Genomic DNA, 12,761 nt, shown 5'->3' on the forward strand with positions numbered 1-12,761 from the left:
GGGGGGGGCTGTTTTTTTTTTTTTTTTTTTTTTAAAGAAATCAGCTTGGTTTTTATTAAGTCTGGATAAATCCTTCGCTTGCATTCACACGTACAGGATCTGCAGCAGATTTTATGGTGCAGATTTGAGATTCAAAGCAAATCTACAGCTTCAAGTCAGGAACATCAAATCTGCTGCAGATCCTGTATGTGTCAACGCACCTTTAGGCTATGTTCACACAACGTATTTTTTCATATTTCTATGGCCGTTGTTGCCGATTGCAACAACGGCCGTAGTTAATACGAGAAAATACGTTGGCCGGGTGTCTATGGGATCCCGGCCGGAGCGCATATGCTCCAGCCGGAACGCCTAGCGGTGCTGCAAAAAGCTGGCATGTCATTTTTCTGCGGCCGTAGAAAACCATGTCGGTGCTGTGGAGAGTTCTGATGCGGGCGCAAACGGATGCGCACTGCAGTACCAGCCGCAATTATCTTTTTAGAGACCAGCTGCTCCTTGACCCGGAACACGAAAGGCCGGTCTTACGCCATTTGAACATGGCCTTAAAGGGATTTCACAAAGACCCCTGTACACAAGCTCTATTACCCATTTGCTACCTACCTCCATAAGGCCATGGTATTCTCCATACGAGAACTAAGGTAACTAAATTGGGTTGGGTTGCCAAGCACAATTGGCAACTGTGACCCGACAGCCATAAGACATCTCTGAGATGGGATTTTCATAACCATGGGCCACAACCACTTGTGGGTTAGAACACTGCTCCATTTAGTCTGCCTTGCCAGGATGCAGCACTACTCCTGCAGAGTGACATGGCATACTTTGGTCTCACGACCGCTGTCACAGCCTAGATCATTGTGTACCCATTTGATGACCCAAGCTCACCTGTAGATGAGCACTGATCTCAGTGATTGGCAGTCTTTACAAGGCTTGATCAATAGATCGTTCCTCCGCCCCTTTCTGACAATCAGCCATTGGCCACTTATCCCCTATTACACAATAAAATGTGCAGCCAGAAGCCATTAATTTTTTTAGCACGTGAAATCAGCCGACTGCTGGGTGTTCTCATATGCTGAGAACGAGTCCTATCAAACAGGGCAATATCAATCTATTCAACCAATAATCACCTCATGAACTTACAAAGAGCCTCTATGCAAGAACAACCCCCATATTGAAGGATTTGACCAAACCATGAGTCACATGTTTACATTTTTACAGTTCTAAAAGCCAAATATCCATCAATAAGCCAATCATAAACATAAGCCAATCATAGACATAGACATTTCTTCGTCCAACAACTTCAACCCACTGGCCCACGAGAGCCATGAAACTAAAGCCCTCGAAGGAAACGTCAAAGAGATGTTGCCTGGGTGGGCTATGAACCGATCCTCAAACATATTCCACTTTCAATAATAAAAAATGCAATTTCAAAATGCACCTCCAAATTGGCTTGACAGATAACAATCTGACCAGGACACAAAGCGAGGATCATCTAACCCCAGCATGAAGTAGTTGGTAGTAGGATATTACCACAATATATGAACCCATGGCCAACAAGCTTAGAACGTTGCTACCCTAAACTTTTTGGATTTTTTTTTGTTTTCAAGGAAGTTATTGCCTAGTCACCTAGGTCCTTTAAGGTCAAATTATTGTTCGGCCAAATTATCGTTCGGACGGTAGTTATCTCTCCAGTGCTCCCCATTCACGGGCATGGCTGAACACTCCTGTGTTCTCTATAGGACGGGGGGAAAACCACAGTCAGACTGCTCTGGTGACGCCTAATGCCTCCGAGAACAAAGAGGTCAGACAGTACAATTCCATCACACCTAACCCCATCTCTACTGACATCATCCATCGGTAGAGTCTCAGTAGACCCAAGTGGTGGGTAGAGATGATCGAACAGCGCTGATGTTTAGGTTCGTACGAACTCGAATCATTGGTATTTGACTCCTGCAGTCTTCCCATTACGTGGGGAAGGTGGAGACAGTCCGAGTCCCGCCTGGAAAACAGGAAAACAAACCTATGGCCCAGGCTGTATTCCTGTTTTCTAGGCAGGACTCGGGCTGTCTCCACCTACCCCACGGAACGGGAAGACAGCAAGAGTCAAATACCGATGGTTCGAGTTCGTACATCAGCGCTGTTTGATCATCTCTAGTGGTGGACTCTACCTACATACCTACCTACCTTCCAAAATCTTCAGTGATCTGCCCACCATTGACTGTCGGTATGGATAATTAGATGGAGAAAATTGAAGGCCAAATAATCTGTGAGATGACCAAACTTTTTCAGATGGAAGAAAACAAGAATTTTTTTTATAACCAAATGTATTGTCCCCACTAGAAACACTCAGTAATCCAACCACGTGCCATGGCTGAACTAAGGTTGGACATTTCATATACAAATTCATAAAACCAGAGAATTTTTCTGCATGGCAGCGCGATCAGCCGTCACTTCACAAATGGCAAGAGCGTCTTTTGCGGAATATCAAGTTCAACTAGAGGACTATAGAACATAAAAACTGAAGGTCACAGCATGGAGATTAGCGAGAGCATGTACATCACATAGTAAATACAGCTGTGTTATTATAATACATTACATAACAAAATCATTCATCTATTAGTGGAAACCCCCACTAATTTTCCCGTTTATAAGACAGCTGTGGGGATTTGGCCAAGAGAAAAAAAATTATATATACACTCACACAACACTTGGAAATTTATAAGTGGTTGCATTCACTGAGCGCCCAGCATGGTGTCCATATCAATGTTTTCATAGAAATGACTAATTAGTAGGGATGAGCGCAATTTGAGTATGTTCAAGTCCAATCGTTCGGCACTAGATTACCGGTGGCTGAAGAAGTTGAAGCCCTAAGGAGTGTGGGAAAACATAGATATAGCCATGGATAGGCCATAGGCTGTATCCATGTTTACCCGTACCTCCTAAGGCTGCATCCAACTTGTTCAGCCACCGATATTCAACTGTCAAACGATTGGACTCGAGCATACTCAAGTTGCACTTATCCCTACTAATTAGAATATTTTAGATTATTCGTTGGTGGACAATGAGGTTGCAGCCCAGGTGGAAACCAGGAGCAACACAAGCTTCTCTGGCATAAGGTGCCCATTGAAACCTAGCCCTTGCAGCTGGCTTGACTTAGAAGATTAGTGAATGTTTGCGAGGCCCACCTTATAGCTGCCACATTTCATATTTTATCCACTTAGGTCATATCACATAGCCTTTCGGAAGAGAATTCTAGATATCAGGGTATTTTTGGTAACCATTGGATGGGTTTAATCCTATTTTAGTGACTATGGTCCTTGCATATGGCATGTCAATTTTGCCATATGGGCAATGTTTGGGACAGCCATCTTAAAAAGTCTTCCATAATTAGTAACAACATACTTCAATAATACTTCCATTTAGAATGTTTTTTGGTCACAGAGGAAGCAGATATATAATTCAGAATGTCTTTGAAGATCTATCTCTGGGCCACTTAAAGCCAAACTGGCTGGTAGAGTGGACTAAATAGTCTTGTATGGTTTCAAAGGTTGGCGATGGACTATAAGCAATTTGGATGTCGAGGTTCACCAGTCTTCAATCTGCCCTATACATGTCTCCTTGGCCCCACCAAAGTGTAGGCTTAATGGGAGGTGTGGTCCAAGTCAAACGTAAGGTAATACATCAAGGGCAAATGAATCTCACCTTGTATTAAGATGTTGGGAACCGTATGGTCCGCTCAATCAAAATAGTACGTAACCAGTTCCACAACCAGTATGTCAAAAACATGATACAAAAGTAGAACTTCACTTTCAACCTGCCTAACCAATGAGTTTTGTGGTCTCATCTTCTTTGTTGTTACTGTTGTGCAAGACTGCCCTCAATGCAATCACTACAACCGCTAACAAAACCCACAAGATCTTATCTGACTCCTTTACGGTGGTCAGTCTAAAGCAGATATAACAGGCCAAGTCACAAGTCACAAGTCAAAGGAAGACACACTAAAGCTAAAAATGCTGAAGCTTCATATCTTGGAATTTTCCCATTTATTGGGCCAGTAAGGATAGTCTTACATGGGCAGATTACATGGTTCAGGATTAGAGAATGGTGTCTGTTCTATACCAATAACAGCGCAGTCCATGGACCGTTATTGGCATGGTAGAAAATCTCAGTTTAGGTGAATAGGGGTAAACTACAATACTAGCAAGTGAGTATTGCCTGGAATTTTTCATGGACATCAATGGACAAGGATGGGAAACATTACAGAACATACTCTGTCACCTTTAAAGAGATCATTTTGCATGGAGGGGGAGGCTGAGTTGTGAGCTTCATCTATTGAAATCTCTATGTGCCAGAGCAACCTTTCACTGTATGGCTGCACAAATCACTTTTACAGTAGCCTCTCTATCATCATCACAGGCAGAACAGGAAGTCTCAGCTTAGTTTTAAGTCTAGTGGTGGGAATGGAAACTGCAAGATTGTATCATATAGATAGTAAAAAGCTAAATGAGAAAAAAATATCAAAAATGCTTTCAAAATATGTTAAACATATAAACGTAATTAAAAGAATATGCCATTTTCTGATGACCACATCCCCTTTAAGCGCCAATTTGACCATCGCAGAAGCAAACCTAGCTAATTTTTATTACTCAGGGTTAAAAACTTTCAAAGACGTTAATGAAAAGTAGCTAAAAAAAAAAAAAAAAGGCGCCTCTAACACGCATCTGAAGGATTTGTCCAGCTCTAGGGTAGTTGGTCCATTGTAGAGATGAGTGCAACTGGGGCATCCAGTTTATCTGAACCTGGAAGTCTTAGCATTTAAAGGGGTTATCCAGTACACACGGCCACTTTCTTTCAGAGACAACATGACTCGTCTCCAGTTTAGGTGCGGTTTGCAATTAAGCTCCATTTACTTCAATGGAACTGAGCAGCAAAACCCAGCGTAAGCTGGAGACAAGAGTGGGGCTCTCTCTGTAAGAAAGTGGCCATGTTTTTGTAGCGCTGGATAACCCCTTTAATTACCAGTGGCTGAAGTAGTTGGATGCAGCACTGGGGAGTCCTGGAGCCATTGGCCATAGCCTCTATCCATGTTTTTACGCACTCCCCAGGGCTGCATCCAACCTATTCAGCCACTGGTTTTCAAATGCTGAACGAATGGACTCCAGCATGCTCCAGTAGGACCTATCTCTACTAATTAGAATATTCTAGATTGCTTCTTGGTGGATTCACACAACACTTGGAAATCCAAAAGTGGTTGCATTCACCGAGCCCCCATCATGGTGCCCATATTCCATATCCATGTGTTCATAGATGAACGCAACTCAAGTCCAATCGATTACCAGGGCTGAAGAAGTTGACGATTACCAAGGCTGAAGAAGTTGGATGCAGCTCTAGAGAGTCCAGGAAAACATTGATACAGCCACATGCCTATGGCTGTATCCTTGTTTCTCAGGCAGCCCTAGGGCTTCATCCAACTTCTTCAGCTCAAGGTTCCCTCATCTCTAGCCCCGAGAACTAGATTGTAGCGAGGTAAAAAAAAACTAGTCAAGAATGAGTGTTAAGAAGATACCTCACCAGACCCAAGTCAGTAAGTTCACCCCTTGACCAAAGAGTGTACTTTTATTATTAAACAAATCTGACCTCTCGTCCACAAAAACACATTTAAGAATTGCATCATCTTTCTCTACTTCTCAAGTTACAGTCACCGCAAGACCATAATGAATCAGAAAGAAACATTTTTTTCTTAAAACCATTAAGATGGAAACCATTTGATCAAAAACAGCTAAAAAAAAAAGGCAAAAATCTACTCGAAATTTTTTTTATTTTTGGAATCATAACGTTGAATGTTTATCGAGATCTCTTTCGACTAAAATAAAACTAAGCCCTTTAGTCCCCCTGCTGTCAAGAGAAAAACCTTTTGACAATTTTGTTTGCTGGCACTGAAAGAGTTATCGCGAACAATTCATGCTTTAAATTGATAACGTGCTAATAACAATAAGTGTACTTCTTGGCAGGAACCAGACTTCAGCAACTTGAAAAAACATCAGCAAAAAAAAAATATATATATATTTATTTCCCCACTTTCTTGGCTGGAAAGAAAATGGAGTTTCTTGGCTGCCCATGCACTCAAAAGACTTCTGGTTTCAATTACATCTATTGAGAGTAAGAGAAAAAAAATGTGGCAAAACCAACAGGCCGAGCGCCAAGGGAGCTTGGGTGTAGTCGCTACCACTGTGTTTCCCACAGTATAATTCATAGGCTTGTGGAAAGTCATACCACAATTTGCTAAGGGTTGTAGATACCAGGCAAGAACATAAACTACATTAGGTAGTCGGTGGAATCTAGCAGACAGGAGCATTAAAGAAACACGGAAAAGGCTGGCATCAAGGATTTCAACAAACTTTGCATAAATCAACAGTAAACGTGAGTTTACGGGAGGAACTTTGTAACATACCTTATCAGAGAAAAAACATTTTTTTTCTCCTTATATCAGGCTCCTTTCACCACTCCCCCTCCCCTACATTTTCATTCATTTAATTCAATCTTGATTATTTTACTGATAGATCTGGTTGCCTGTTGTCCATGCTAAGAGGAGAGAGGCGAGGAGGGACGTGGTAGAGGGAGTGATTCGAGACAAAAACAAGTAGAGACCAGAAAGAGACTATATTACAACTACAATGAGTATTAGATCTCGCACAGTAACTGATTAATAGCTTACACTGCTCAGTACTGCTCTATAGTGTCTTCCATGCTGCTACAGCTTTGTGTGGTGTTCTGTACAGAGGAGCACGATCTCCTGTTCTGTGTTTACAGTGTATGGGAGCTATCACATGACAGCACATCCTGAAAAGGTACAGTCTGAAGCTATGTTCCTACAACATATTTTTTTGGCCATTTGAGTCCAAATAACAGCCATTATTGTACAAACGACAGTCGTCATTATGAAATAATGGCCTTTGTGGACCGAGATGGTTGTGGGAACATAGTGGGAATATAGCCTTAATGTTAGATATAGGAAACTCCTCCACATTTCTCCCTCTACAACAAAGGTCTCCAAATGTGAGCTCCTTTAAAAGCTAAGCAATGTTTGGAAGCCACACTAATTATAACTACTTATGGTCATAACTTAGGACTCCTACAGGGAGCCCAAGGCATGGGCTTAGAAGTCGCAAGTGACTCCAGCCTTTGGTTGGGGAACCTCAGGGGTTACCAACATTTTCTTAAAATAACGAAGAATAATCTTGGTATAAGATGAGCACCAAAGGTTGCTCACATAGAGCTTGGCTATAAGTACCACTAAAACTTTCCTTTGCAAAGAACTAACTAACCATCATAGGCAAGAACTTGGGTCTTTCATGGATTTTTTGGGAAAAAATAATAACATATTGCTAATTAAAATACCTGGGACTCTAAGAACAGATAAGACTTCTTTACCACTAAGTCTTCGACAGTGCTTGAGAAAAGTGATTCCAACAATATATCAAAGACCAATCTTAAAAGAAGTGCCAAGGCAGTGGCGATGGCACTACCAATGTGGTGGAGACTGTTAACCGTACCAAGAACATGATGACCATAGGTAAAGTATTTGATTGCTTCATGGGCAACATGTTTTGAGGTACTTAGGACTTCTTTCTAAAGCCAGAAGAAGACGTGCATCAATCGTAAGTCTGTCCCATCCAGTGTCGGACTGGCCCACCAGAGGACAAGAGGATCCCCCAGCTTTAGAACCTGCACAAGCACTGACTGACATGCTGTTTCTCACTGGTTCTTTATTGGTGGGCCCCCAGGATCATTTCCTCTGGTGGGCCCTAGATACCCCAGTCCAACACTGGTCACATCCACAACCTGTGGCTCTTAAGCTGCTACAAAACTAAAACTCTCAGCATGCTCGGGTGGCTTTCAGCTCTTCAGCCATGCTAAGAGTTATAGTTTTGCAAAAGACTGGTGATCACGACCTTTAATAAAAAGGGACAATCTATCAGGGGGTGTATGGGTTATGATGCTTCCTAAAAGAAGATTATTGATTTAGGGCTTCTACAGTAGCCATCCTTGAAGGCCAGCAGAGGAAGCCAGGTTTATAGCTTTAATACTCATGATTGATGCTTGGCCGGTCATTAAAAAACCAATGACCTTACACGACAAATGACCCTCACGTCACATCTGTAGTAAATAAGAGTGAATCTCATGACACCAATTCTCTCCAATGAAAATAATACTGAGCTACAAATGACAAATGCTTCATTTATGAGATGGTGGATTCTGTCAAAAGCTCCTACCGAGGACTGCAGTGTCGGACTGGCCCACCAGAAGACCGGAGAATCCTCCGGTGGGCCCCCTGATTTAGAACCTGCACAAACACTGACTGACATCTTGTTTCTCACTGGTTATTCATTGGTGGGCCCCCAGGATCATTACCTCTGGTGGGCCCCAGATACCCCAGTCCAACACTGGAGGACTAGGTATCTATCAAGGAATCAAGTCCACATCCACCATATGTAGGTTCATTGGCACCATTCCCCAGACCACCACCGACATCTACCTTCAAGTTAGGGAGCCATAATGTACCAGTTCCCCCAACTTCTACGTCAAGCATTGTATTGCCCTTGTGTAGCAGAGGGGTCATTGGGCTCCTCCTAGAGTTCTTCCTTAACCGTTGCCATATTTACTCTCCTTCTCAGCCATGACGGTACTCAGAGATGGAACGTCTCCTTCTCCCCCTGAGACTAAACAGACACTTGGGATTTGTCTTTAGCCTCACAAGAAACAGAACACACACACAAAAAAATAAAAATCCTACAGTCTCAGGAAATAGGCAGCAGTCTGGGTCACGGAGAACAAATACATTTGGCGATCCGATCCGTTATTTTTACAGCTGTCAGATTTAATGAAACACATTCATTTTGGACACAAAATCTATAATAATTTCACATGTCTGGCAGGGCTAGGAGCGCTCCTCCCAATGATTCATTTTACGGACTAGAGTGTTTCCATCAAAACAAACAGCGAGAAAGGTCGAAAACGATAGAGAGCCGTGTACGCGCATTCGTCATCCGATTTCTACCTTCATCCACCAAGATGGTCCGAGAAAACTTTTGAAAACCTGCAAAGGCCATTTTGGGGACATAAAAGTGACAGCCCGGGGGCGTCCTGGTGTGTGTGATCTGCCTGGGCATTCATGCACTGACCAGGGTCAAAGACCAAACTAAGATCAATTTCCTATTCAACAATCACAAACAAGCTCAAAAATAATAAATAGTAAGCCACAAGCAAAAAGACTAAATAAACAAGAGACTGGTTAGAGGCTGGTTTAGGTTGGGGAAGGGGAGAAGGGAAGGGGGGGGGAGGTTACAATTTGGAACAAATGACATTGTGTACTTTAGGGGGTCTCCGAGCCAGTAAGTTCACATTGCAGTCAAAAACAAACACAGCAGGGGGTGCTACCCCCAGAGAGCCAAGACACAAGTGGTATCCTGTCAATTGTTTTTCTAGACTGGTTTAAACATGAGTGCATGATCCCTCTACACGTGTGGGTTGTATTTTTTTTGCCTCAGAAGGATGTTCTGCCACCACAAGGGCAAAAGGCGAAGAAGGGAAGGGGGGGGGGGGGTCTGATTTGGAGAGAGCTCTCTCTCTCTCTTTCCTGTCAGGGCTTGAGCTACCCATTGCTTCTCCACAGGATACAAATAATAAGCTCTATCTGCCTTGGGAGACGCTGCGAGATTATCAGTATACTTTACTGCAAGCGGAAGCCAATAGGAAATCCTTGTCACAGCTGCTGTCTGTAATTCATATAGAAATACATGGGACGTAAAGGGGGCGACCCTTGTTAAACAAGGCCACTGGTTTATAGGGTAAGATATATAGCTGAACCCAGATGCAAGAAAGAAGGGGGGGCATTAGGCCTTTGGGGGGCTCTCATGACACAATCATTTCCAGACGAGGTGGAGTCCAATAAATATATATATATATATATATATATATACACATCAATACACTAAAGTTAAAGAACCAGCAAGCACGTTAGATTTAACCATTTAAGGCAGGGGTAGGGAACCGTGGCTCTCCAGCTGTTGCAAAACTACAACTCCCATCATGCCTGGACAGCCTTCGGCTGTCCAGGCATGATGGGAGTTGTAGTTTTGCAACAGCTGGAGAGCCACGGTTCCCTACCCCCTGATTTTAGGAATTAGAAGAGTAAAAGTTGGCCGCTGTCTGTAAAGGTTTGCTATCCCCTCCGCAGCCTGCTTCTATTCCACACTCTCTATAATGCAGAACTAATAGCCAAGCAGTGATAGGGTCTATGATAGCTGCAGGCATGCACTGTTGATACTGAGATGGTGGCACAGCTAGATGTCTGTGTATAAGGATGAAACAGTCCTAGGCGGGAGCAAAGGTTAGGTTATGGGGAGGAAGCCTCCATACTTAAATGACTGCTTTATTCTAGAGATTTTAAACCATAGATGTGAGACCTCCTGGCTGCTCCCAGAAAGCTCTCTAGCTCCACTCAGCCAGACAAAAAAAAAAAAAAAAAAAAAAAGCTCAGCATTGTGGCTGCAAGGACAGGAGCAATGGGGACAACCTAATGTCAACCCTAGATGACCTTGGACAGTCTCCCTGCCCAGTCCAGCCCCAGCCTGGCCACAACAAGCAGCAGGCTATCCCACTCCTCCACCAGAGGTCACTAGAGAGCTACCCTGAGCTGCTGCAGAACCTCCAGAAAAGCTGACCTGCCTGTCACTCCATGTCACTAGGATTGACAGCTCTCATACCCTGTGATTTACTGCAAAAACACACACATGCTATAAAAGCCCCCCCTCCTCTTCCTCAACCCCACTTACCCGTCCTCCAAGCTGGGAGAGCGCTCACATCCCGGGCTCTGCGGCAATGCCATGTTCATGTGTCACATAGGGGGAAAAATGGCGGCTCCACGAGTCCTGGGCTTACACAGAAGGGAAAAAAAATCCACTCCAGGGAGAGGAAAGGAGAACCAGGCGGGAGTAGGGGCCCCTCCGGGGGCTGTTAGGGCTCTAGGAGCTGGGGGGAGGGGGATAGGAGAAGCGGCTGCTGCTGCCTGGGTGTATTCCCCCGACGGGGATTCGCTGAGGATCGCACTTTACACGGCTGCCGGCGACGCGGATACAATGTTTCCCCAACGTTCTATCCTTGATACAACGTTGCGCGCCGCGGTAGAATCTTGATAGAACGTTGCGCGGCGCGCTCTAATCTTGATACAACCGTTGCGCGGCGCGCTCTAATCTTGATATAAGGTTGCGCGCCGCGGTAGAATCTTCATATAAGGTTGCGCGCCGCGGTAGAATCTTCATATAAGCTTGCGCGCCGCGGTAGAATCTTCATATAAGGTTGCGCGCCGCGGTAGAATCTTCATATAAGGTTGCGCGCCGCGGTAGAATGTTGATAGAACGTTGCGCGCCGCGGTAGAATCTTCATATAAGGTTGCGCGTTGTTGATCTTGATACAATGTTTCCCGGCAGGTCTACGGTGCAGCGGCAATCTCGTTTCCCGGTGCAGCGCGGCTCCCCAGCCTCTCTCTCCGCTCATCCAGATACTGTAATGTATCACAAAATGTCCGCTCCGCCTGTCTAATGAGATCTGGCCATCCCCCCTCCCTTGTGTGCGAGTCTCTCCCGCCTGTGTGAGTCCCTGTGCCGTGGATATGTGAGTGTCTCTCCCGCCTGCTCTGTCTGTCTCTCCCCCGCCTGTGTCTGTCTGTCTGTCTCACCCCCCTCCCCTCCTCCGGGTGTCTCTCTCTCGCCCGGTCCGTGTGTCTGTCTCTCTCTCCCCCCCACCACTTCCACCACCCTGTAGTCCTGCAGTAGCGAGCAGCAGATGCTAATGAAGCGGCAGGGCTGGGTTAATGCACTCAACACTGCCACTACCTGACACAACATGGCCAGCGTGAGAGGGAGGGGGGGGCCCACCGACTCCTCGTCACATTCTCAGTGCCATTGGTGTATTCAGCGTGAGGGAACAAGCTGGGGAGGGAGGGGGGGGCAGTTCCAGGATAGAGACTTCCAGATTTTGTTGCTGTTGGGCAAGACTTCCATCCTGGAGGACTCTTCTCAGGAGGCATTGGCCATATCTGAAGTAAATCTTTATCGACCTTATGTTTAACCTTTGCATTTCCTTGAGGCTATGTTCACACATAGTGCCATTTCGTGTCAAGTAGGGTTGAATTTTGCTCCATCCAGCAATTTTTTCTTAACCAGATAAGCGGCGCCCCGCTCTCCAAGAAATGATATACTTATTACAGTACACATGGATAAGTGATAGTTAAAGGGGTATTCCACTCAAACATAACTTCTGATATGTTTCCATACTTGTTATTTTCTATTCAGTCTCCTTCCCCCAGTTCTAAGCTGCTGCTTTCTGCTGAAGACACAAATATCTGTGCGTGAGATTTGGGTCCTATTACACGGAGCGATTTTTAAAGACTAACGATTAACGATTGCAAACGAGATGGTTTATCGTTAACCTGAAGTCATTCACCGTATTATGCTGCGTTTACAGGAAACGATAATTGGCCCGATCATAAGATGTCAGAGTAACGATTTTTTTTCCGTAACGATCAGCGTTTAGACGGTACGATATATCGTACGGAAAATTCGTTTTGCGATCGTTATGCGATCGCTTAAGCCTATCTCTCACATTGGTTAAATCGGCAAACGACTGTTCACACGGAACAATCTGCAAATTTTTTGCAAATGATCAACGACGATTTGAGAACATGTTCAAAGATCAAAATGAACGAT

At 44.4% G+C, this 12,761-nt stretch overlaps 1 protein-coding gene across 1 annotated transcript in view; it reads right to left on the reverse strand.

Annotated features, from left to right (window-relative positions):
• Positions 1 to 11,712, reverse strand: part of SETBP1 (SET binding protein 1) — a 153,850-nt gene extending 142,138 nt beyond the window's left edge. Inside the window, exon 1 of the mRNA XM_069963249.1 lies at positions 10,830 to 11,712. The gene's annotated coding sequence lies outside the window, so the exon portion shown is untranslated. The remainder of the gene's footprint in view (positions 1 to 10,829) is intronic.
• Positions 11,713 to 12,761: the final 1,049 nt, after the last annotated feature.

This window comes from Dendropsophus ebraccatus, chromosome 3 (assembly GCF_027789765.1).
Source record: "Dendropsophus ebraccatus isolate aDenEbr1 chromosome 3, aDenEbr1.pat, whole genome shotgun sequence".
Classification (NCBI taxonomy): domain Eukaryota; kingdom Metazoa; phylum Chordata; class Amphibia; order Anura; family Hylidae; genus Dendropsophus; species Dendropsophus ebraccatus.